This window comes from Paramormyrops kingsleyae, chromosome 18 (assembly GCF_048594095.1).
Source record: "Paramormyrops kingsleyae isolate MSU_618 chromosome 18, PKINGS_0.4, whole genome shotgun sequence".
NCBI lineage: Eukaryota > Metazoa > Chordata > Actinopteri > Osteoglossiformes > Mormyridae > Paramormyrops > Paramormyrops kingsleyae.
In genome coordinates, this window is record NC_132814.1 from 11,841,713 (window position 1) to 11,865,487 (window position 23,775).

A 23,775-nucleotide genomic window follows, 5' to 3' on the forward strand; every position below is an offset into this window, starting at 1 on the left:
AGCTATATTGCTAGATAGGTTGTGAAGATTTAAGATCAAGGCATGATTCAGAGTGCCTTTTAGCTTAAGGTTACAATGGGGAATTCTGCATGTTGTCTTTTGCTCTGGTCAGCAGAGAAATTCTACGCTACGAGTGTGTGATATACATATAGAAAGGAAAGTTACTTTTTCGGGGTTATTGCTCAGTGGGCTAAGCTCAGAAGCTCTTCAGTTCAAATTTCATCCCCAGCAGAATAGTCATATCTCTGTTAGGCCCTTGAGCAAGGCTCTCATCCACCACCCCCCCCCCCCCCCCAAATACTTCAGTAACGCCAGTATTCTTTGACCCCAAGTTTTGCTTTCACCTGTATGTGTGCGTATGTCTCAAAGGAGAGAAACTGGCATATGCATAAATTCAAGAATTCCAATATACCCCTGCAAAAGGCAAATAATGGATCATCGTTCAATACATGTACAGTATAAAATGTAATAAAATACTGCGAAATGACTGACTGGTATTATAGAAAACATGAATTATTGAGAATTGGTTTGCTCAGCACATTGAACAGAACCATGAGACATGGTGATGAGTAAAGATCTCGTTGTGCTTGGAAATGGCAGCATCTCCAACGGAAATTGGAGGGAAAATAGCCTTCATGACGAAACGGAAGACAACTGACTTTAGGCTTCTGCTTTTGAGAAAGTGAAAGGGAATGGATTTTAGGCTGTGCGGAGTGGCGTGATTTGTGTGGTGTTACTGGGGAAGGCACCACTGTAACATGAATGAGGGACAGCAGAAGATGAGCTTTGGGATGGTCTTGTTCTTGCGCATCACCCCCACGCTCTTCATGCTGCGGTCAGGTCCCAGCATCTCAGCTCACAGATGGGTTTCACAGTTGTCTGGTTTCCATGACACCCATCCCATTATCTTCTCGATAAACGACAGCGCGTGTGGTATCGGGGGGTGAGAGGGGATGGTAATTTTTAACAATTAAGAAGTGATTCTGTCGAAACCGGCATGCGACTTGATTTATATGCAGCTCTGTCGCATTCAGTGGCGCAGGCTGAGAAATGCTTGGATGGACACATAATATTAAACATTGGGTTGATTTCAGAGACCTGAAAACGCAGGTGATGTTCCCGTCTGTATTGGAAAGACGAGCTGTGACGAATTGGATTCCACTTGAAGCTTCGATGGGTCTGATGGCCCGGAATATACCTTTGTGGCTGGATGTGATTGGCTGATAAATACAGTCAGCCTGTGTGTTACCTGACTAGATAATAATTCCAGGTAGGGAGAACATTTTTTAATGTTTTACTCCAGACAAGATGGCAGTGAGGCTGTCTGCATTCAGTGTATTGAGTGACAGCTCCAGTGTATTTGTGAGTCAGCGGAGGATGAAATGAATGTTGAGAACCATAAGGCACAGATCTCCATCTCTGACAGGCCTGTAAAAAGCAGCCTCCCTTAAAGCCTCCTGCCAGATGATGAGATTACATTTTGCTTTCCTGTTGTTTTGGATTCGGTTCATATCCGGTGAGAGGAAATTATTCTTTCTAAATCTGGATTCTGACTCTCTGGTAATCCTTCTTTAGTGCATCTGAAGTCCTGTAGGTACTTTGACATTTAGAGAGGTAAATCTCATCTGGCTCTGTCTAATTGGGACACGAAATTCTGCTGGGAAGGTATAACTCATAACAAAAAACAACCTTCGTTTGCTTAAGTTTTTGCTAATAATATGCTCCCATGTCCCACTTGAGTTTTTAATCAAAGTTTATGACAAGCCATTTTGCTGCCATCTGAAAGGAATCATTTTTTTTGTTCCGTGTAAATCCTTTGGCATAGCGATTTCTCAAACGTACTCTGCTTTTGCTGCTGCAGACAGGGAGGTGGCCAGCAGAGGGCGCTAAAATTCCATACAAGCTGAACAGCAAGGTGTCACCTGTCCCAAATCTCTAACACCTAGATGAACATGGTGACAGGAAGCTGAAAGTGGGATGGAACGTGACATGACATGAACATGGCCAGCACTCCCAGGTTTCTCAAAGGGGAGAATGTGATGCTCTCAACTCCTTAGTGAAGTGTCTGGACCTAATTTGAGTGATGGATGAAGGACAACATGGAGGAGCAGACTGATGGATAGCTGTTCCATCAGATGGGAGAGATGGCTTCAGGTGAGTTGGCTAGGACTAATTGTTGAGTAACTGAAATGTTCAGTAGTGATGGATGTCTGTGAGACACAGTTGAATATATTGTGCCTTGTGTGTGCATGCACAAGGGCACCAAATAGTGCTTAATCGCAGATCATTATCTACCACAGTCAGAGGTGGACATTTCAGGTCCAGAAAGTAAAAATCCAGATCAAGATTTTGTTTCAACCAACCAGCTGAGTACTCTGTGACTGTGATTCTTAATACTCAGCTGGTATCAGCACAGTCTCACTTAGTCCTTATCTGCACATTATCAAGTATAATATTATAATTACCTACCAAAATTGTGTCCTGATAAAGTCAAGGTTGGACAACACCAGTGGACCACTGTATCAGCAAACAATGTGCTCAGTCTTTGACTGTCTGTTCTCCATCTGAGACGTTCCTCCATAATGATATCCTGCTTCTGATTTCGAATTAGTCTTTACTCGGCCTGCATTGCAATGCAGAAACCAAATTTTATAACTCAAGTGGCATTTTTTATTGCATACGCGAGCCCGAATAATATTTGATTAGTGTCCCTCTGTGTCTGTGTTCTATGCATTGTAATAAACAGTAATTTTTGTCAAATTATGTATGCATCATGCCTCAACCCATGAGGTCCCTTACCTCCTAAACTCTCCAAGGAGTGTTCGCAGTAACACAATGAGGCAGACGCACAAACGCACGCAGGACTTGTGGTGTTCGCCGTAAGATGGACTTTGTAAGTCGGCCGTCTTTCCTCACCACTTTTGAGTCTAAGGCAGGTTTGCTCAGAAAGCAGCCATCAGGGAATTGGGCTGGTGTAGGGGGTAGAAATCACTGCTGGAGGTGTGAGTCTGTGCCGGGGTGGGGGGGTTTGCCGTCTACGCAAGCGACTGCGGCTTTCCTGCAAACGTATTGACTTAGTGACTTGGCCCAGAGAGGCTTCCTCCTTTACTCAGTGATTTACCATGAAGCTGTAAACATGCCCCAAGATCTCTCTTTCTGCGGGGGGTGGGGGGTGGTTCTGCTTTGACATGCAGCTGCACTCTTCCTTAAGAGACAGTTCTATCTTGAGGGTCCCTTTTGTTTTCTGTTTTTTAAAGCTGATTGTTTACAATAGCACTTGATCCTGAGTACCTTACTCGTGGGCACTACAGAAACGACCTTTCCAGAGACTGACTACTAACCTCTCAGCACAAGTGCAGATTGTTAAGGATTAAGGGAACCGCATGCTTTTCTGGGCACATGCACGGACCTGCATGTACTTACTGCTGAACATTTAAATGTGGGACTTAAAGTAGGAAGACAGAAAGAAAGCATGGCTAGTAACGGGGTCTGAAATGGGGATCTGGCGAAGACTTTGTGATGGTGCCACATGCGATAAGTTAACAATGAGGATTTTATAATGTTAAAATGCCTGCTTTGGCTGTGCTTCTAGCTGTTAATGCGTAATTCTTTGGATCTATGTGTGTTGCAGTACTAGTCAGAAAAATGCATTGTCATTTTTACATTATAATGTGCACAGCAAATGGGTTGAAAAAGGTATTTTCAGTTTCATTGAGGTCTACGTGACCCTCTGGGTTTTTTCTTTAAAAGTAAGGCGGAGCAGGATTTTGACCATGGCTGTATGGAAATATCTCATTTTCCCCCCCCCCGCAGTTTCCTTCTCTTTTGTTAGAAAAAAATCAATGCTGTCCTCATGGTGAGTATCTGTAAAAATTGAGCTGGTCAGTGCATCTCCTCTCTGAGCGTCTGCTGTAGAGCCTGCGAGCTTCGCCATCGATACATTTTCTGTGTGGCGTAAAGCATCGATTCCCTCCTGCGTGATGGAGATTTAATTAATTCCTTCGCATGAAAAGTGCGCCGTGTTATTGAACAATAAAGAAGTCAATGCCCGGACCTGGAGATCAATTACGAATACCACGATTTGCAATCAATCTAATTGATTAATTGGCTGCAGTCTTCTTCCTCCAGTGAAGACCAGGCTTGATATTTCACAGCTTGCGATCTGAGAGAACGACAGAGGAGAACTATGGTTGCTTCTCACATATTTTTTTTTTGTTGATCGTTTTTTTAATTGCCAACTGTGGTTACTGGCTGTGCAGTACAACAGGAGTAATAGATTCAGACTTACTGTGAAATTAGGTTCAGGTGAGGGAACTGTCACATAAATGGTCCTAGAACTCTTCCCTGTCTTATGGAGGTGCCAGGAGTCTGAATTTCAGAGATTTATGTGTTTAGCATCAGGTTCATGTAACACCAATGTGAGCTTAGCTAAGTGTTTATGCAGGAGACATCTGAGATATCTGGCCTCGATTAATTTTCCTTGCATTTATGTTTCTACTCCTCTGCTGCACTTGCTGCAGACATCGGTTGTAGTTCCTGACTGGTAGGTAGAGGGACATTGAAAATGGAGGGTTTTCCATTTCTCCTACTCTGTGTATTTTGAGTCCCAGTTCCTCCTCACCTCGTTGCCCTGGGTCCTCTGGTGTGGTCCAGTCTGCTTGGCGATCTTGTGGTTGCTATGGTGGGCGTCAGATTCAAGCTGCGGTATAAGATTTGTACAGGTACCTGCTTGTGCCACATGGTATTTTAAGGCTCATCATGAATTCTCACACTGACTCATACCTTGCACCTCCTCCGTCAACTCCAGAACAATTAGAAACCTTGCCCTTGTTCTGGAACCTATAAATCTTCAAAAGCGATGGATGGGATGGAGACAGAGCAAAAAAAGAAAGGTGGGAAGTCAGGTGTCAACATTTCAGATGGACTCCCATTCGCCATTGTCTAGCTGGAAGAAAGGGATCGCACCCTGTTCCTGTGATGGAGACTGCGCTTTGGCGCGTTTGGTCGTTCATTCACACAGCTTTTTGTTGAGCTGTCAGAATCCAAACAACGGAGCGCTATCTCTGCTGAGCTTGTTGTAGCCAGTTGCTAATGAGCACATCTTGCCTCACTCAGGTGCTAAAGGTCAGACTTCCATAACCATAACAAAGCCTTTGTCTAATAAATCTCGCTGTTTTAGTCCTCCGGCTGTTCTGTTCCGGAGCACTGTTGCCTCACACCTCTAAGGTAGGGGGTTCGAATCTGGCCTCCACCCTTCGTGCGGGGAGTTTGCATGTGTGTCTTACTACCTCAGCATCGATTATAGTTCCCAAATGGGAGAACGTTTCAGAATTTTGTCGGCATTAGTAATGGCCTTGAGGAGCTGGCCCGGAGAGGCAGGATTTAACGATGCTCCCCTTTGTTGGAATGCAGGGGAATTTCTGCATTTGTCTCTTTGCAAACACATACCGGTGGATCTCCATGTTCTGCTATAAGCGGAAAATGTAAGGCTTTAAAGCAGTGGACACAAACCCTACTCCTGCAGATCTACCACCCTGCAGAGCTTAGTTGCAGCCCTAATTTAACACTCCTGATACAGATAATCAGGCCCTTCAGCAGCGACTCAGTATTAGAGTCAGCTTAGCTTCAACATAGCTGGCTACAATACTTATCTGTATCAGGAGTGTTAAATTAGGGCTGCAACTAAGCTCTGCAGGGTGGTAGATCTGCAGGAGTAGGGTTTGTGTCCACTGCTTTAAAGTGACACAGATTGGCTGAGCTTTATGGATAACACGCCACCCCTCCTTCCATCTCTCCGTCTCCCAGTGCCTGCCATCGCTGTGTTGTCCACACGCACGAGCCCGAAAAGGTCACGTCTGGCTTTTTTGTCTGTATAGCACGGCTCACATGATACCCCCTTTCACCTCTTTGCATGTCGCCATGGTGATGTGTCAAGGCAGCTTTGGCCTTTGCGGAAAGGCCCCCACCCCAAGGTCCTCACTTTGAGGTATGGGGGTGGGGCAGGTCTCATATTATTGGGGGTTGTCATGAATCAGGGGTCGGCCGTGGGTATCTTCTTGTTTGATGTAACCATGCTAAGCAACACTTACAGAGCACCATCCATATCAGTGTTTCTCAACCCAGCCCTTGGGGAATCCCTTCAGTTACAGACTCCCAGCCCTTGGGGAATCCCTTCAGTTACAGACTCCCAGCCCTTGGGGAATCCCTTCAGTTACAGACTCCCAGTCCTTGGGGACCCCCCCCCCCCCCACACACACACAGTCTCAGACTCTCAGCTCCTTACACACCGTGACTAGGTATTCGGTGTTCTTGATTCCTTGATTGTTCTGTTAGAATGTGCTGGAAGCTGAGAGGGAGCAGAAATGGGGACTGTCTGGAGGTCCCCGAGGAGCGGGGGATCCTCGATTCAAGACTGAAGATTCAGTTCTTTTCAGTGGCATAGTACATGATAGTACGACGAGATTAGAATGGCAACTCCCCAAGTGTTGCCAAAAAAGTGCAGCGAGGCAGGAAATGAAACATGTAACAATATATACAAAATTCGGAATAGTCAATAAATATGTGCAAAGTACAAATGGATTTTGCGTGTCTCAGTTCAATCTGGTTACTGCATTGGCGTAAAAACTGTCCTTAAGTCTGGTGGTGTGGGATCTAACTGCCCTGTACCTTATACCAGATTGCAACAGTTCAAACAAATGGTGTCCAGAATGTGACGCATCACTGAGGATGATAGTGGCTCTGCAAAGAACCGCGATATAGATGTCTTGGAGAGTATTGGGATCCATAGGATGCTTCCAGCCCGCTGGACTGTCAGTGCCGTCGGACAGATGGATCCCTGTGCTTGTTCATTGACTTTCTGTGGTTTGTGTGGCCTGTCAGTTGATGTTGGCTGCTCGGCGCCTTCATGCTATAACGTTATTATATTGGTCCTTGCCAAGGTCAATTTGCTTAAATTCCCATAGTAATGTGACATTCATTCATTTACCCATCACTCGAGAGCCACTTGCATAACTCGTGCGACAGGGTACAACAAATGCAATTCGGAGTGCCACAGCATCACTGCTAGAACATCAAACGCATAACTGCATTTTTGTATAATATCAGGGAGGACACTTTTCCTTGGGGGGAGTAATTCAATTGTGAATGCTGCAATTTTAAGAGTGTCTATTGCAAGTAACAGTGAGCTAACTAAAGGGTCGTTAGTCTTTAAATGGCTGCTATCCTGAACCCAGGAAAAGTGCAGAGCTTAGACCCAGCTCTCATCAGACATTTGACGACTACGTGCCTTTGACTTCTGTTGGGTTATGATCCTATTGCTGGCAGTAAAAGAATTTGGGTTTCTTTCCAGCTGTATGTCGGGAGAGTCACTAATGTGAGGTCAGAGTGATTCTGTGAAGGAGAGCAGGCTTCCGGAAGGCCCTGAGGAGTTAATGGTGACTTGTGAGACAGGAACAAAGACATACGGGCCATTTTCATGCCTTGTAAATTAGCTGTACTTAACAGATCAGAATTTAGTGCTGAACAAGGCAGTTTACAGAACAAGGGTGAGAACCCCGGATTGATTTTCCTTGAATGGCTTCTAAACATCATTATTCAAATTTATTTCACTACTTTCCTTGCGGGGGAAATGTGGGGAGGGTAGGCTGTGCTTTTTTTGAGTGTTTGTTAATGTCTGCGGGCTGGGGTACATCTGTTGAGTCTGAAGAATTTAAGATAATGAATACTGATCGCTGTTAGAACTTGACCCAATGGTTCTGAACGATAGACTGAGATGCTGCAGGTGAGGTGTCATTTTTCTCTGCACTGATCCTTGTCAGTAATTTCCATTCGCCTGTCTACACACTTACTGGATCAATGGGCTGCTATACATTGTATGGGTATGGCTGTGTGTTCCTTGCTTGGAAGAGCTCCCTGGACTTCATGTGGAAGGAGCTTGCGTCCTTCACGGACAATTAGAAGATGCCCCCGTGATCTATAGAGACTTACAGTCACCCATACCCATGAGAGCCTGTCCAACTTGGTCATTTGCATGACCAAGACTGCTCTGCTGGGCTCTGCTGGGCTCTGCTGGACTAGCTAACCGGCCATCTGGAGGAGGAGAGCGGGCCAAAGGGATTGTGGGTACTGCAGATGTGTTTAGGTGGGTAGAAAGCCCCCCCCCCCTTCCTGTGGTGATGTGACAGCCTTGAGGTTTGCATAACCTATGTCATTTTCAGCTGCTGCCTCCAAGTGAACTCAACTACCTTTGCTGTATTTGTGAATGTTTTTCCTACACGGGAAGAAATCTGGGATCAAATGATGACATATATACCGGGTGAAGTTAGACACAAATAAGCTAGTGGTCCCTTCTCCTTTGCTGGGACTCCTGTTGAGAATTCAGTGTTTTGCTCAGTCGTGAGCTGAGTTTCAGTGCTGATTTAATAACTGCTGCAAACAGCATTAGTTAAGCAGAAGGCTGCTGACACATAGGATCTCGTAACTTTCACTGTGACCTTCAGGACGGTTCCGCAGGTGTGCGTCCGTGTGTCTGTGCCATGCCACATCTGTGTCTTTTCCTGCGACGGCAGGTGGCACGTGTTTGAGGAACGAGGGATGGCTTGACCGTGTGTCTGTGGATGAGAGAGATCGTTCCTTCAGCCTGCTGGCGAAGGCGACTGGCGTGTGTGTTTGTGTATGGGAAAGAGCGATAGCGATGTCTGTGTACTTCTCTGTGGGATCAAGTTGAGTGAGGATATGAAGGTCAGGCAATGCTGCGGATAACCCTGCGGCCCTCGCGGGATCGCACGGGGATTTATGAAGAGGCTGCCTGGCTTCTCCTTCCGTTACTCACGCCTTGAGGATTGCAGGGGTTAAGGGAGATTTACGGATCCCCTTTATCTTGTAAATTGAGGGGGAGTCGGAATGAGTGAGGAAGCGCAGAAAGTCTATAAGGAAGGAATTCCTAGGGGCGCCTGCTTCTCTTATGCTGCCTTTATTGTTCACCTAATTGCTCTTTCATCAGTTCTTCTGTATTTTGGAGAGCGAATTGTTACAATCATTAAAACTAATTTTCCCACCTCTTCAGGGCCACTTCTCTTCCCCCAGTCGAGGTGTTCTTATTTCAGTAAAATCATGCACTTCTCACTCAGTTCATCATGCATGAAGGTCAGCGGGTAGCATTGCGCTCGGGGAACTGACTTAAAAGATGAACAAAATCGCTCGTAGCGCAGTTCACAACCTGAACTGCTTTTGTAAATCTAATAGATGTATAAATATCCATCCGCCACTGTTTATCCAGTAAAGGGTCGTGGTTAATGGTATAAAATGTAAATAGCTAAAAATAGTAAATGTCTTTTAAATAACCTGCAAGATAAAGATGGTGGCTCCTAAACAGTGTCAAAGGAAATAGTTACATGGGTAAATTTTAATTAATATACATCAGATGTAGATCTTTAGGATTATTGATGTAATCTCAGACTTCTTCACTTGCTAGTTCTGTATGTACAGTAATACATGTTGATTTTATACCTTTCATCTATAAAATTAGACATTTAGGGAAGCTGCATCCATCTCTGACCCTCTGACAAGGCCAGGCTTGGAAAGTTGATGGTTTCACAGTTCTGACCACGGACAAACCTGAACAATTTACTCCTCCTGTTCATCAGAAGTCTTCTGTAATTACTTTTTTTTCCCCATGACCTGAGACGATCAATAGGATTCGGTCTGGAAAGCATTTAAACTTAAAAGCAACCTTGTGAAAGGGAAGGACAGAATCGCTTTGTGGGGGACATTTCTTAGCCCAAAGTGCAATGACGGCTGCGGGTATCAGCTTTCCTTTCAAGCGGGGGCTGTTTGGTAGGATTAGGATCCAGGACAGGTTTGCTTCTGGCTTTCTCTCCTCACGGAAGCATCTCATATGGTCTGATGGTCAGGGGCTTCTTTCGAGAACTACCTAGAGTGCATTAAGAGAGTTTTATGGTGGATCTGCCCCCTGGGGCAGGAGATTCGCCTCCCAAGAGCTGCGGCCAGATCGTACAACTCATGCCCTGTGGCCCCTGAAAACAATTTGTGTTTCAGAAGAACAAAAATGCCAAGTGAAATGAGAACAGGGAGCCTCAGACAATGTGAGCTGCACCTCTGATAGTGAGTGACAGAAACGCTACTGAGATCAAAGGGTGAGTTTAATTTTTTTTTTTTCGTTTTTTTTTTCTGTCTTGTCCCTCGAAATGGAAAGAAAACAGCTCCGTTGGTGCAGTGACCCAAGTCTACAAACTTGTATAAGAACCTCCATTTTCGTCAAGGTTCCTGTACAGCATTGGTCAGGACCTCTTGGTCCACTCAGTTTTTACCCCCCTTCAATATTTCAGAAGCTTTCTGATATGGGGTAGGGAAATCAGCAGGCGGCAAGGAGGGTGGGGGGATGGGATGGGGGGGTTTCTTCCAGCAACTTTTCTTTCCTTTGTCTCTAATCTCTGCTGCTGCCAGAAAAAGCGTGAAGGAATTCCGAAACACCCCGTCTTCCCTAGTTCCCCGACAAACACAATGGCTGCACTTTGCTGCTCCATTACTCGTCTGGCACTTTGGCGTACGTGTCAGCGGCTCTCGAGAGCGCATGCGGTGCCCAGATGGAGGGCGCCACGTCCTCGTCGTCTCCGCACGAGCCGCGTAGATCGAAGCTTTTCAGATCTGTTGGCATCGTCACGGGTCCACTTTTTCGAGGAGGAGCAAAGACCGACTCTTTCTCTCCTCGCATGCAGGATTGAGAAGGAACAATAAACAGGAAGCGAGCCCGTGTGCCTGCGTGGGCGGCTGGGTGGGCGCCGTCGATCGGAGTCCGCATGGTGTCTGTCTGCCTCCTGGGGCTTTTTCTGTCATGCTCTTCATCAAGTCACGCTGAAGCTCAGGCTGCTATATGGAGCTGTTCGGGCCCAGCTGGCAAAAACATCACAGCGAAGCAGTCATGGCAGCGTGACGGTAACGGGCTAAGAAGGTGTAATGGTGTAGTAATGGACTAAAAAGGTGTAATGTTATAGTAATGCGTCAAGAAGGTGTAATGGCGTAGTAATGGGCCAAGAAGGTGTAATCGTGTAGTAATGGACTAAAAAGGTGTAATGGTGTAGTATTGGGCCAAGAAGGTGTAATGCCGCAGTAGCCTAAGAAGGTATAATCCTGTAGTAACAAGCCTAGAGTGTGTAATGCCATAGTGATATGTTAAAAAGGTGTAATGCCTTAATAACAAGCTAAGAAGGAGTAACGTGGTACTAGTAGCATTTAGAAGTTGTAATGATGTAGTGATGGGCTAGGAAGGTGTAATGCCATAGCAACCGGTGGTATAATGTCTTAGCAACAGGCTAAGACAGTGAGATGCTGTAGTACTTCTCTAAAAAGGTGTAATACCAGAGTATCTAGGAATTAGGACGTTATGCCATAATAACTGGTCAACACTAAGAAGTGCAGCAGTAACTGAGAGATCTGGACGGTTTCCCGGAAAGAGAAACCAGCGTCGTGTCACTTGTTTGGGACAGAAACTGGCACAGGTAGCTGTCTGCCTCCCCCACTTCACTTCCGCAGCCTTTAAAAAAGCATCCTGATTAACTGCGGGAAGCAGCATCTTAATCGCAACACGCCCAGAGAGGCCTGGAACGTCACGGTCTTCGGGTTCGACCTTGTCACCGCCGTCCACTGACTGTTTGTGGCTGCTGTCGTTTCTGTTTACCATTGTTCTTCAGCGGCCTTTACAGATATCATCATATTTAAACTTCAAAATGTCACATATTTCTAATCCACTTCATCTGTTCTCATTCACCAAAGAGAAGGAACAATATATAGTGTAATTGCTTAATATACCGCGTTCGTCTGCTTTTGCCTGCATTCGTTCGTGGCTGTGGCATTCCGTCTCATTCAAATTCCTTCTTCAGGCAGGCCCCCCAGTTATTTTTACTCTACAATTAAGTTTTAAGCAAATGTGATTACGGGGGGAAAAATTGCTTACGTTCCTCTCCAATAAACTGCATCGCATCAATTTACTGCGGGCGACACTCAGAAACTTGGAGAGGGAAATCAGACAAGGCTAATTTTCAAGGGTATGCAGTTTTAATATTGAACTGATACATGGGTGCCTTGTGCACGTCCCTGATTAAATTCCTTGAAGGTGCCGTAGCCATGAAATCACTTTATTTGCGCTGGGCTTTGACATTCAGGTTGCCACGTCCAGCTTTTGTCCGGCGAAGAGCCTTTGTTACGATCCACCAGTGCCGGAAAGCAGCCCGAGGGAGACCTGCGGCATCACTATGCTCATAATAAGGTGCATTCAGAATGAGTCTCAGGCAGGATTCTGTATGACTGTCAGCTTTAGCGCAACTAAAACCAATATGACGGCACAGAAATATTAGCCACAAGACATGATTTGAATTGGTGAGTTTATTCCCTTCTGTCATCTAAATCATTGTTTCTAGATCCAGTCCCTCCCAGGTCCCTGCCAGACAGTCCACATTTTTGCTCCTTCCTATTCCCTACCAGGAGCTGGGAGGAAGCAAAAACATGGACTTGCTGTGGGTCCCCGAGGACCGGATTGGGAGATACTGATCTAAACACTTAGCCAACACAGGATCAGGGAGGAAGACTAAAACATATACCAGGCATAGAACCTGAGGCGGGGGGATGTCCGGGGTCAGATGCCAGTCCATCACAGGGTTCATACATGCACAGGGTTGGCAGATCTCATGCATCTGGCATGATACGTACATGGTAAAGCCTTTGCATGTGTGTGCGGACTTATCTCGAATTGAAAATCTCACGCCAGCCAGCTGAACAACGTTTGCAGCCCTGGTTCATACATTATGGGAAATCTAGAGACACCAGTTCACCAAACTGTATGTCTTTAGGCTGCACAGAAAAACCTGTGTAACACAGGGAGAATCTGCAAACTCTTCAATCACAGACACACACACAGGCTGGGAAGGACGTCGACCGCGCCCCACACCAACCTTTCATTGCCATTTACATTTTCAAATTTGACATCAAACTTATCATTTTTGCCTCCCCTAGGCAGTCTAAGCAAAAAGAGCGTCTTAACCATGCCGAGCACAGGAACAAATGAAATAAGGCATCCACTGCATCACAGGCATCCACTGCATCATAACTGAACACTGCGAGCATCTGGAGTTGGCCTGACGTTTCAGTGCATGGATCGTTTCTGTCGCTGTCGTTACATCAGCATCTCCTGTGCAAACCTATTTGTTTACCTCATTGCCTTGTTCCCTGAGCTGTAATCAGCTTAACCGATTCTTCCGGTGGGGCCTTTAAGTGCATGTAGGCCTTGTTAAGGCGATTTGACCCTAGACCTGTTTTATCTGATGCTTCCTGAATGGGAGCCTGAGCTGTCACTGGTTTCCCTTTCATTTGGTCCATCACCCTATTTTAATTTGTTTTTGTCTTTTTGGGTTACACTGGGGGCGTGGACTACTGTCTAGTGGTATCTATTCTAGGGCATCAACCCTTAAGGGACATTTGCTGCTTTTCCTCCAGCTATTTGAATTGGTGAAAGTTTTACATTCAGAGCTGAAAACTTAATCAAACATTGTTCTTCATTTGCATTGCTGCTGTGGTTTCACTACCCAGTGAATCATTGAATTTCAGCAGTTATAGTGTGCGATCTCTGGAAAAACCGTTGCTGGTATTAATTAATTGCCACCACCGGGGAAGATGTAATTCCCTTGCTCAACAAACTTTGGAATCCTTTTTAATCACAATGTCTTTCTTGTTTTTTCCCCTTAGTTTCTGCAATTTTATGAAGGTCTAATTGTTTTATGAATTGTCATTGGGGCCAGTAATTATTTAATTCAATAGATGATGCCCTCTGATCAAACCACACAAAGTGACCAAAGGACAATTTATCATTATTATTATTTATTGCCTTCTTTTTCACCACCTGTTATTCATCCATCCAGCTATTTTATTGAACCGGAATTCACCTAGGATCACTATAATCCAGAGGCAAAGCTTCACTGTATGAGGCACTGCGCGGAGCAGAAATCCACCGCTGTGCACTGGAACATCCTCCTGCTCTGCCAAGCAATCATCACTCCCTCGCTCACCTGAATCACACGTGTCTGGTGTGTTGAGGAAGACTGCGGGAACTTTCTAGACTCCAGCTGGCAGCTCTGGCACTTTGAGACAACAGGGATTCCCAGGGGGCTGTTCAGCCTGCCCACTGCCTGATGTGTTTGGGAGTTTTACTGTGGCAGTGCGTGTTGGGTACCTCAGTCATGGGCGCTGTACTGAGAGATCATTCTGAAATCAGTTCTCACATGGTAGCTGTAACGCATCGGGGCACATATGTGAATGTATATTCACGTTGATTCAAGACAGTTTCACTCTGACATTCAGAAAGGGATGTTAGAGGGGGTTGCATCCCTCCCGTTTCTGTAACCTCTTGTCTTATTTAGGGTCACAGGGGGTCTGGAGCCTAGGGAACAACCCAGGATGGGGTGTCAACCTCGGCACTCACACACGCTATTTGGTAAGTCTGTTTTAGGACTGTGGGGTTGAAAGTGGAGAACCCAGAGGACATCCCATGATGATATGGGGAGAACATGCAAAACCTAGCGGAGACTTGAACCCGCCAGGGCAACAGCGCCAACCACTGCGCCAACCACTGCGCCACCATGCCATCCCATAATAGTGGGTGAAAACAATAAATAGGAAATATGAGTAAACAGGGGTGATACTAGGATCCCAGCGGACTGCAGTACCCAGTGTCTGTTGTTAGCAGACCAATTACTGTTGGTGGGGGACACTGCTGTGGAAAGAAGACTATCCCTGGGTCTGATGGGACAGAGCTCACTGTCTGAGCTCTGCTTGGAAAGCTCTCCATACTAATAACCCACCATCAGGATACGGAGATGGCGCACGTGATGGTGAGATGGGAGCCAGGCGGACTTGGAGATCAGATCTTCTTTCGAGACTCTGGCAGCAAATGGTGTGGCTGTATGTGTGTCCCCATGGAGGGTGGGAACCATGCAGTGTGAAGGACTGAAGTAACAGAGTGATATTTATTACAGCAGTAAATGCTTGGTTTAATCAGCCGTGTGCCTGGTTCCCTGGGTCTGGCCGGAGGCAGATCTCTCGCACCGGTGTCCAGAAAGCAGAGCTTCCATCTCTCCATTCGGCTCTCTCTCTCTCTCTCTCTCTCTCTCTCTCTCTCTCTCTCTCTCTCTCTCTCCGCCTTACATTACCTGTGCTGTCACAACCATTGCCATCCACACATGGAGAGTGACAGTGCAACACGACGGCACGTTAAGCAGGTGTGAAAGCAGAAAAAGCTTTTCATCTGGACAGACAATCCCCCACCAGTCCAAACCCCTGTTGTGAGCAGTACAAGGCTTAATCGACGGGGGGCGTTTGAAACAAATGGTTTTTGACTCCGAAATTACCTCGTTGAATTTAATTGCTGATGCAGAAATTAGTCTTTTAAATGTGCCCGAAACGAAAGGCTTCTGAAGTTGGCCAGCAGGTGGCGTAGCACTTTAGGGTGTACGCATAAATGCTCTTTGACCAAAGTCCTGGAAGTCAGCTGCTATTCTACCCTTGAAAAAGTTGTCAGAAATAGAATATAGGATCTTCTATGGAGCTAAATCTTGTCTTCTTGCAGCCGCATTGGAGACATCTCATATTTTTTGGATTGCGCAAAAAAATAAATGTGATCCCCGCGTCTGCTTGGAGTACTGCTGACACATCATGCATCTCTTCCTGAGCCTCGTATCCTCCCTGTATGGTGATGCCCATTTATCCGTTTACGTCTTTTCCTTTCTCATTACCTGTTATAGAATCCTGCTTATATGGCAAGTGCAAATAAAGGAAATTGTTGGTTAAAAATTAATTGTAAATATGCATCTTCATGGTGACCACCCTCCTTTTTGCTTTTAATGGTTGTGATAGTTATATACAGTGCTGGTCTTTTCAGGTCCAGAAACTACAAATCCAGACCAAGATTTTGTTTCTACCAACCAGTTGAGTACTCTGTGACTGTGACTCTTTATGCTGAACTGGTTGGTATTTTTGATTTGGTGAGTCATTGCTTTCGCTGTACAGCTTTACAGAGCCGGGTCTGAGGACAGGTGCAATGCTAACTGCAGTGTTCCGACCCCTCGAAGTTACCATGGCGTCAGTAACTTCGTAGGTTGTCTTAGGGATTATCAGCTGAATTTGAGGTTCAGTGGCTGAGTTCTTTGTCGTATTCAATAACCCGTGGTGTTGACCTGCTTGGGGCCGGCTCCCAGATCTGGGTAATGGGAGAACTGGGCTCGGAGAGATCGGTGTTTTTAAGCCAAAGCGGAAACGCCCACCAAATGATTTGCCGAGAGTTACATCGACGCTGTTGAAATGAGCCACATTAGGTGGTGGCCGCCGTGACGATGATCTCTGGCCTCACCTGCCGGGGAGGTCCGTCTCCCGGCAACGTCAGTTATCGACCGCTCAGCTTTGTCCTCCCGTGTCACTTGGGCCTCTCCTCTGAACCCTGAACTTTGAGATGTAACCTCCTGTGGTTTGTTAATCAGAGCAGGTCAGCACTGCTCTCCTCTTCTTTTTATTGGCCTTTTTGTCATTGGCTTGTCACTCGTAGGTCCTGCCAGAGTGTGATGTCTCATTTCCAGTGGAAACGCCTGGTGTCTTCAGAGTAAGGCCTACGTCCGGAAACGGGCATCAAAACGTGTGGCGGATTTCAGACTGTCGTTATTTATTCTTACATTGATGTAGGAAATGCTGTAAAGTGTTTGTTCAAAGTGGCGTGTTTTTTTGTCTTTTTACCTGCCTAATGGAGAGAGCACTTAATGAAGCATTTAATGAAGAGACAACTCCAGCAAAGGAAAGGCGTTTGAAAGAGATGAGGTGATTTATGTCCACGCCCTTCGTTTCTCATTTCCTAATGTCACCAGTCTTACATCCGCAGCTTAACAGCGAGCTGCAAAGCGACCGCTGCTTTTTCATCACGCCCTTCAGACACAGTAGCGCACAGCTGACAGACTCTTCAGCACGAGATTTTCCAGGTTATCGCCGTGATATTGAGCCAGGAAATGACTTTGTAATTGTGTCATTTAGCAGGTTAATTACACAGTATCCCAGCCCGGGGCTGCTTTAATGAGACTGTCGTCCTGTTTGATTGAATAACACAAAAGCAAAATATACAAAAAATGAGGAGTCAATTATTTATACTAAGTCATTATTAATTTGGTTCCTTCCGTGGGAGGGCTTAAGAGGCCCCTGTTTCAGAAATACAAGATAAAGGCAGTGGAGAAAGACAAACCAAACATCTACTCCAGCATGACTTGGCTGACATACCTTGGCATGGAATTGTGGGTAATTTGGAGAACAGGATAACGGAAGCCACGATCAGTCAGGGTGGGAGACAGAGGAAGGCTCATGGCTTGTTGACGAATGTTGTGTATGTGTTCTGTAAGTGTTTCCCTGTGGAGCTGTGGGCAGGTTATGAGGGCTGTGTGTGGCTGTCGGACTGCAGTCATGGGAATATTACAGCCATCACTCATCGGTAAGAGCAGCCTATCCATCCGCACTCTGCTTCCCTTTGTAAACACCCAGTCACTCTCATTTCTTTTTACCTTGATTCTCTTTTTTTTTGCATTATTCTTTAATCTTTTTGCCCTTTAGAATTAAGTTAGGCTGGAGGCACCTGAAGAATTTCCTGCAGCTCCTTTAGTTTTGCTAAATGTTACACTAAAACAAAAAGGTCTTGATTCTCTGCAGATATGAGCGTAACATGTAATAAATCACATTCTTAAATCAGTAATGAAATGGTTTTTTTGCATGGTTACACTTCTCCTGTCTGACAGTAAGTATGTGTGAAAATTCCAAATATGTCCAAATAAAGCTGCATCTTCTATATGATCCCTTTGGGGGGATTTTAGCTGTTCTTGATTAAATTTGTGTTTTCTTAAAAACACACACACACACACACACACACACACACAAACACAAACCTATTGAGATCATCTGTTGGGTCAGTACGCCTGGTTACAGTATTTTCAGTTTTACTAGTGTTTTTTTAACCCCGTGCATTGGGGTTATTTTTGAAGCAGATCTATAACAACTTCATATCTCCCCTCATCCATTTTTTAATGCTCCAGTCTCTGGCTGTTTAAGGGGCAGCCGCTAGCGTCTCGTCAGATAGACGTCTGTCTTTATTTAAAGACGTCAGCTGGATGAAACAGAGAGGCGCATGTAATTATGTATATATAGCATGTACATAAATAAAGGTGCGGGCTAACACACAGCACAGTGGGGGAAATGGTCGAGCAGACCCTGACAGCCAAAACAATGCTTTAATTTAGTTGATTATAGATATTTTTAAAGTAGGAAAAGGCTGATCAGTATGTATGTTTCAATTACCGTAAATAATGTCGAGTAACACAGTCTTTCTGGGAAAGGGTTGTGTTAAAAGACGGAGGCTAATCCCGAAAGGAAATGGTATCATGAGATATTTATGTTTGCTAGTCAGTAGAAAGAAAAATGCGGAAAATTGATTGTGGTTGTACGAGCTGATCTTAATGTAATGCGGCTTGTTGTGGGATGTAAATTAGTGCGGTGGCAGGACAAACATTATTCAGAAGCCTTATCAAGGAACAGATAACGGAGCTTGTTTTTCAAAAGGTCAAACAGCAATACATTCATCAAGCGACGGTGAGTTTGGTATGTCCGGCGCTTCTCCAGATGCCCTCATTAATTATTTGTGTCAGTGTTTTTAGTTTTAAAGGGACCATATAGGGGTTTTTACATCCAATTACTACATAATTATTGTAATAAAATAACTGATGTGTTTGATTTTGTATTCAATCTATTGATTATATTCGCTTCTATTTGAAAAAATTTGGAGAAAAAAATGATTGTGTTGCATGTGATTAATGGCAGAGGAAGTTGAGACCTGCTTGCCTTCACCTTCACTGTCTGTTCTGATGTTGAATTTGTTAATTGTGGAAACCAGACTAAGTAGTGGATGACATCACAGAGGCCTTCCATGTTTAACAATGTGTTTTTATTTTGTTACTAAACTCTGCATTATACGGGAATATTCGCATCTGTGGCCTGTACTACGAAGCGGGGTTACTGGCTTATCGGGGTAACTTGTCGGATTTAAGGTACCACAGTTTAAATGGACTTCATATTCGCTCACTTACATTTTGCCCAGACTACCTTAAATCCAACAAGTTACCCCGATAAGCCAGTAACCCCGCTTCGTAGTACAGGCCAGCGATTTGGTATCTGATTTGGTATGAAAATAAACAAGGAGTTTAGGTGTGTGTATTTAGGGAGAAGACAGGGTCCGTGGTGCGTGCGTATGCTTTTGTTAAGCTGATGTTTTACTATGCAGAGAATCCTTACAAATGCGCTAAACTGATCGCAAAAATGAGGAGCAGATTAATGCTTTGGGAAAAAATCATGGCAAGACTGATTTCATCAAATCAAAATGCACTCACGCTTTTTGAAAAATTTAAGCTAGGATGGAAATATTTCAAAAGCCTTACTGTCCTATTTTAAAAAGATTTCAAAAGTCAGTCAGGGCTTCCATTTAAATAATGTTTGGTAATGCCTTGCATTAACTGCACCTTCATAATGCATTCATAGAACATTCATAAGCAGCATGTAAGTATATCTTAACATCTGAACATGCCTAAGCAGCTTCAATATACATTAATAACAATCATTATATGATAATAATAAACATTATAATTGTATAATACTTGTTGTTAATGTATATTAAAGCTGTTAGGATGTTAAGGTATACTTACATGCTGCTTATGAATGCATTATGAAGGTGCATTGAATGTTCTATGACTGCTTTATAAAGGCATTATGAAGGTGCAGTTACTGCAAAGTGATACTTAATGTTCTGGCAGTGGCCTTGAACTCATCCTCACCTACTCCTACTGTCCCCTCATCTGACGGCCAGTAGTGTCCAGTGACAGACTGCATGTGGCTGGGGATGGGGCTGGTGATGTGTCTGCTGTAACACTCCAGCATGCAGCTGAGCGCCTAGGGGAGGGGGCAGGACCCCCGCTCTGTATCCCATTGGTCGGGAGTATGAATATTAATGACAGTATGTGGCAATTTGCTCACCAGGTCCCACACTGATCACTTACAAATACGTTTAAAGCTTATATGTCTGAGAGGCTATAAAATATTCATTTTGAGTTGTGCTGGTATTAGAGGGTTCCTGTTGTAAAGAAGAGTGCTGGACTGGTAAGGGCACGGCGACCTCATTCTTACTCAGGAATTCCCCAAAAACACATACAGGAGCACAGGAAAGGGAACTGGCCCTCTGTGGCTCCCAGAGCAGTGTTGTCTAATATCGGGACAGCCACAGAACAGTCCAAGGCTTGGGTAATGAGAGCACTTGCTTTCATCCAGACCTTTAGTGCTTTCTCATGGCTGCACCTGTATTGAACCTATTCGATTACATTTAGGAAATGATTTTGAAGTTCTTTAGTGGTAAAACAGTCAGACTACTCTTGGGACTTGAACCGGCGACGTTCCAGTCGCACCCGTGATCCTCTGTCCATGACTCCACCTAGCATTTCTGCTAAATGATTGGAGGGGGTGCAGGAGACTCACGAGTCAAATTCGAGTTTGCTTAGAGGATGTTTGATGTGTGGAGCTGATTTTTAAGGACTTGATGCTCATGTTTGATGTGTTCTAGAATGTTAGGAGAATTTCTTAGGTATTTTTGTGTCACAGTTGCCTGACAGTGACTCTTCAACCCTCCCGCACCCACTGGGTTTAGGTGGGCATGTTAGGGCCGGACTCCTGCCCTCTTACATGCCTCCTGGTATTACTCACACGATCTGGGCAGCAGCAGCATTATTGGTGTTTACACGCCTTTCTGTGTATAACCCGCTTATTCACTAGGCTTAATATAGACCTCCGACCCAGGCCTTCAGACTCCCAGAAGCACATTTCAGATATGAGGTCTGTAAAGGGCAGGATTATATCCCAGCAGGTTTTCTGTTGTGCTCTGATACATTAAAAACCCAGTGTTACATCTCATGCTTAATTTTATTCTTGATATTGATGCCTTGTTTGTGTGTCAATCCTGTTATGTTTTATCCATCTATAAATCCATACATAGGAATACATTTCACTCTTTTTTTCATTGATGGCTCCTACTATAGTTATCAAAATTAACGAAACGGAGGCTATTGTGTTTGATTATCACTTCCCCCGTCTGCTGACAAACTTACGGTAAACTTTAATGGGCCCTTTTATCTCCTGATCTTCTATATGTGGCGCCCCCTGAAGGTTCCCCCAGACCCCTGACTCAGGCTTGCAGGTTGCGTGTGTGTTTGCTGCAGCCCACTCAGCCAGGGAAAGCTGCCCTTTGTCCTCCAAGAGGAGCCGCTGGGCTCGCTGTGCTCTGCATTCTGAGCACTTTCCCTTTGAAGAAATGAGATAAATAGATTATCGACCTGCATAAACCCCAACTGGCTTATCTGTTAGGACTCCCGACCATGCCACACGCACCCCTCTCCTACCCAGCACACACACACACACGCACCCAGAGAGCAGACCCCGCCGCACTGACACGCACCCCAAAGACACCTGCTGTTAATGCTTGCTCCAGACTGCCAGCTGAATATCAATGATAGGCTTTTCCTTCATGGGCACTAGACTCCTTTAACACAGCAGGGTGTGTCCGTCGACGTGGTTGCCGGCAGTTACGCCACGCTGAGCTTTGCTTGATTCACTGCCCCCCCCCCCCACCACCCCTTGACCTCTGCCCTGCCCTTTGGAAAGGTCAGCTGATTCCCCTTAAAGGCGAGAAGCGGAGGGCCGCATCGTTCATGCTGCTATCGATTGGACAGGCGTTCAGCTCAGGCTAAAGCGTGGACGCTAGCTGGGATGGCATTCCCTCTCTCAATTAGCTGGTTGCTCTCTCCTCAACATGGAAATGACACTGTCCAGTACAAGCAAAGGCAGAGCTTTGGGCTCATGGGAGTTATACTACACACTACTATACACTAAAAATGTTCTTAGGGAAGAATGAAAAATGAGTGGTTCGAAGAGATAGCCAATCAGATTACAGTGGAGGTGGGTCTAAGCAACTAGAGGAAGTGACGCAAACCAATCAAATGCCTTGGTCCGTCTCCTCTTGCTTGGATTTGCCTCCTCTACAATCTGATTGGTTATCTCACTGGACCAGTCATTTTTCATTCTGTACTCAGAACATTTTTGTGCAAGTAAAACTACCACGAGCTAGATTTGGGCGCGGATGGTATTGTGTGTTTAAGGGACAGGAGGGTCGGGGCTGATGTTGAAACTAAACGTATGGCCTTGGGTGTGTGTGCCTGGTGCCCGTGTTAGAAGCCTGACAAGTGATGGGTGTCCAAGGGGTTGCAGTAGCCTTTTGAAAGGGTGGGGGGCATCTAGAGTCAAAGTTTTAAATGAGGGAAGGGCTAGACCTTGAGTCAGCAGAAACAATAACAAGAGATTATTGGCCGTGAAAGTTAATTGAACGTGTCTGATGGTTTGTGGGAATGAGCCGTGCTGTTGATTTTCTTTCTGTTTTCTGCGAGACTGTTTGGGGGGGAGGGAGGCAGTGGAGGATGGGTTTGAGCTAGCGAAGGTCACATCTCTGTTCTTGTATGCAGTCATGTGACCAGCCTGCAGACATCGGGATACTTAAATTGTGTTGAAAGAGCCAAATTGACTTTGTAGTAAGAAAACATCTCACTTTTATGGTCTCCAGACTCTCCGTAAAATGTGACCGGTGTCATAGAGCCATTAGCTTGTAAGCATTTTATTGCACCTAAAGGGCCTCTTTGTGGGTGGTTAGTCGACATTATCTGAGCATCTCATGATTTTGATGCTCATAATGGGCTTATGGACTTTGATGTGGAAGGTGACATTCCAGCTGTAAATCTCATTCTCTCCTTCACTGTGTGAACCGGGAGCGGCGCCGTCGCTTCTGGAGCGAAGATGATGAGAAGCCTACCAAACAGCGATGCTCAAATCAGCCTGTAGACTCACTATATTTTAAACCAGTGGTTCTCAACTGGCTTGGTCTCAGGACCCACGTGGTCATTAAGTCAACCCAAAAACTAAAATATGGCAGGAATGAGGGATGTGCTGGCAGTAATGTTTGCCAGGTGTAAAGCAAGGGCGAAAAATAATTTGGTAACACTATAGTGTATTATGAAGACTGCTTTAAATGAAGTGTTACCAATATATATTTTTAACCACACACTCCGTGACCCACTGAAAATGGTTTCCGTGTTTCGGATCACGATCCACTAGGTGAGAGACCGTGTTTTAAACAGCATTTAATTGCTTTTCATGTAGGGTGTTAATTTATTCATGTCTCATTATCCATCTCGGACGCTTTGTCTAAGTTTGACGTATGTCTCAGAGTTTCTGCTTGTGAGTCTTTTCCTTAAGTGTCTTGCTGTAATCCGTAGGATTTTCTGGTAGGAAGTCGAGTGATAATGTCTGTGAGATTCTACAGAATGTTCCTCCTCAGGTTAGACCACTGGGCAAGATCTGGGGCGGATTAATGAACAGGTTTGTCTGGGCCGCAGACTCAGAGTGAGCAGGGGGCCCCTATTGGCCATATAGCTTTTTTTATTACTATTTTTTTAAAGTGATCCTTTATTGGTGGTTTGTGAGTTGGTGATTGGTTAAAACTGAAAAGGGAGAGCAGTTCTAAATGTATCTTTTTTTGGCACACTTTTAATACTGTTGTATATTCTCTGGCATGCATATGCATAGTCTGTTTCCTGGATTTTACGA

The 23,775-nt window shown here is 45.1% G+C and overlaps 1 protein-coding gene across 1 annotated transcript in view; it reads left to right on the forward strand.

Annotated features, from left to right (window-relative positions):
• Positions 1-18,183: 18,183 nt before the first annotated feature.
• Positions 18,184-23,775, forward strand: part of robo1 (roundabout, axon guidance receptor, homolog 1 (Drosophila)) — a 143,136-nt gene continuing 137,544 nt past the window's right edge. Inside the window, exon 1 of the mRNA XM_023827734.2 lies at positions 18,184-18,675. The gene's annotated coding sequence lies outside the window, so the exon portion shown is untranslated. The remainder of the gene's footprint in view (positions 18,676-23,775) is intronic.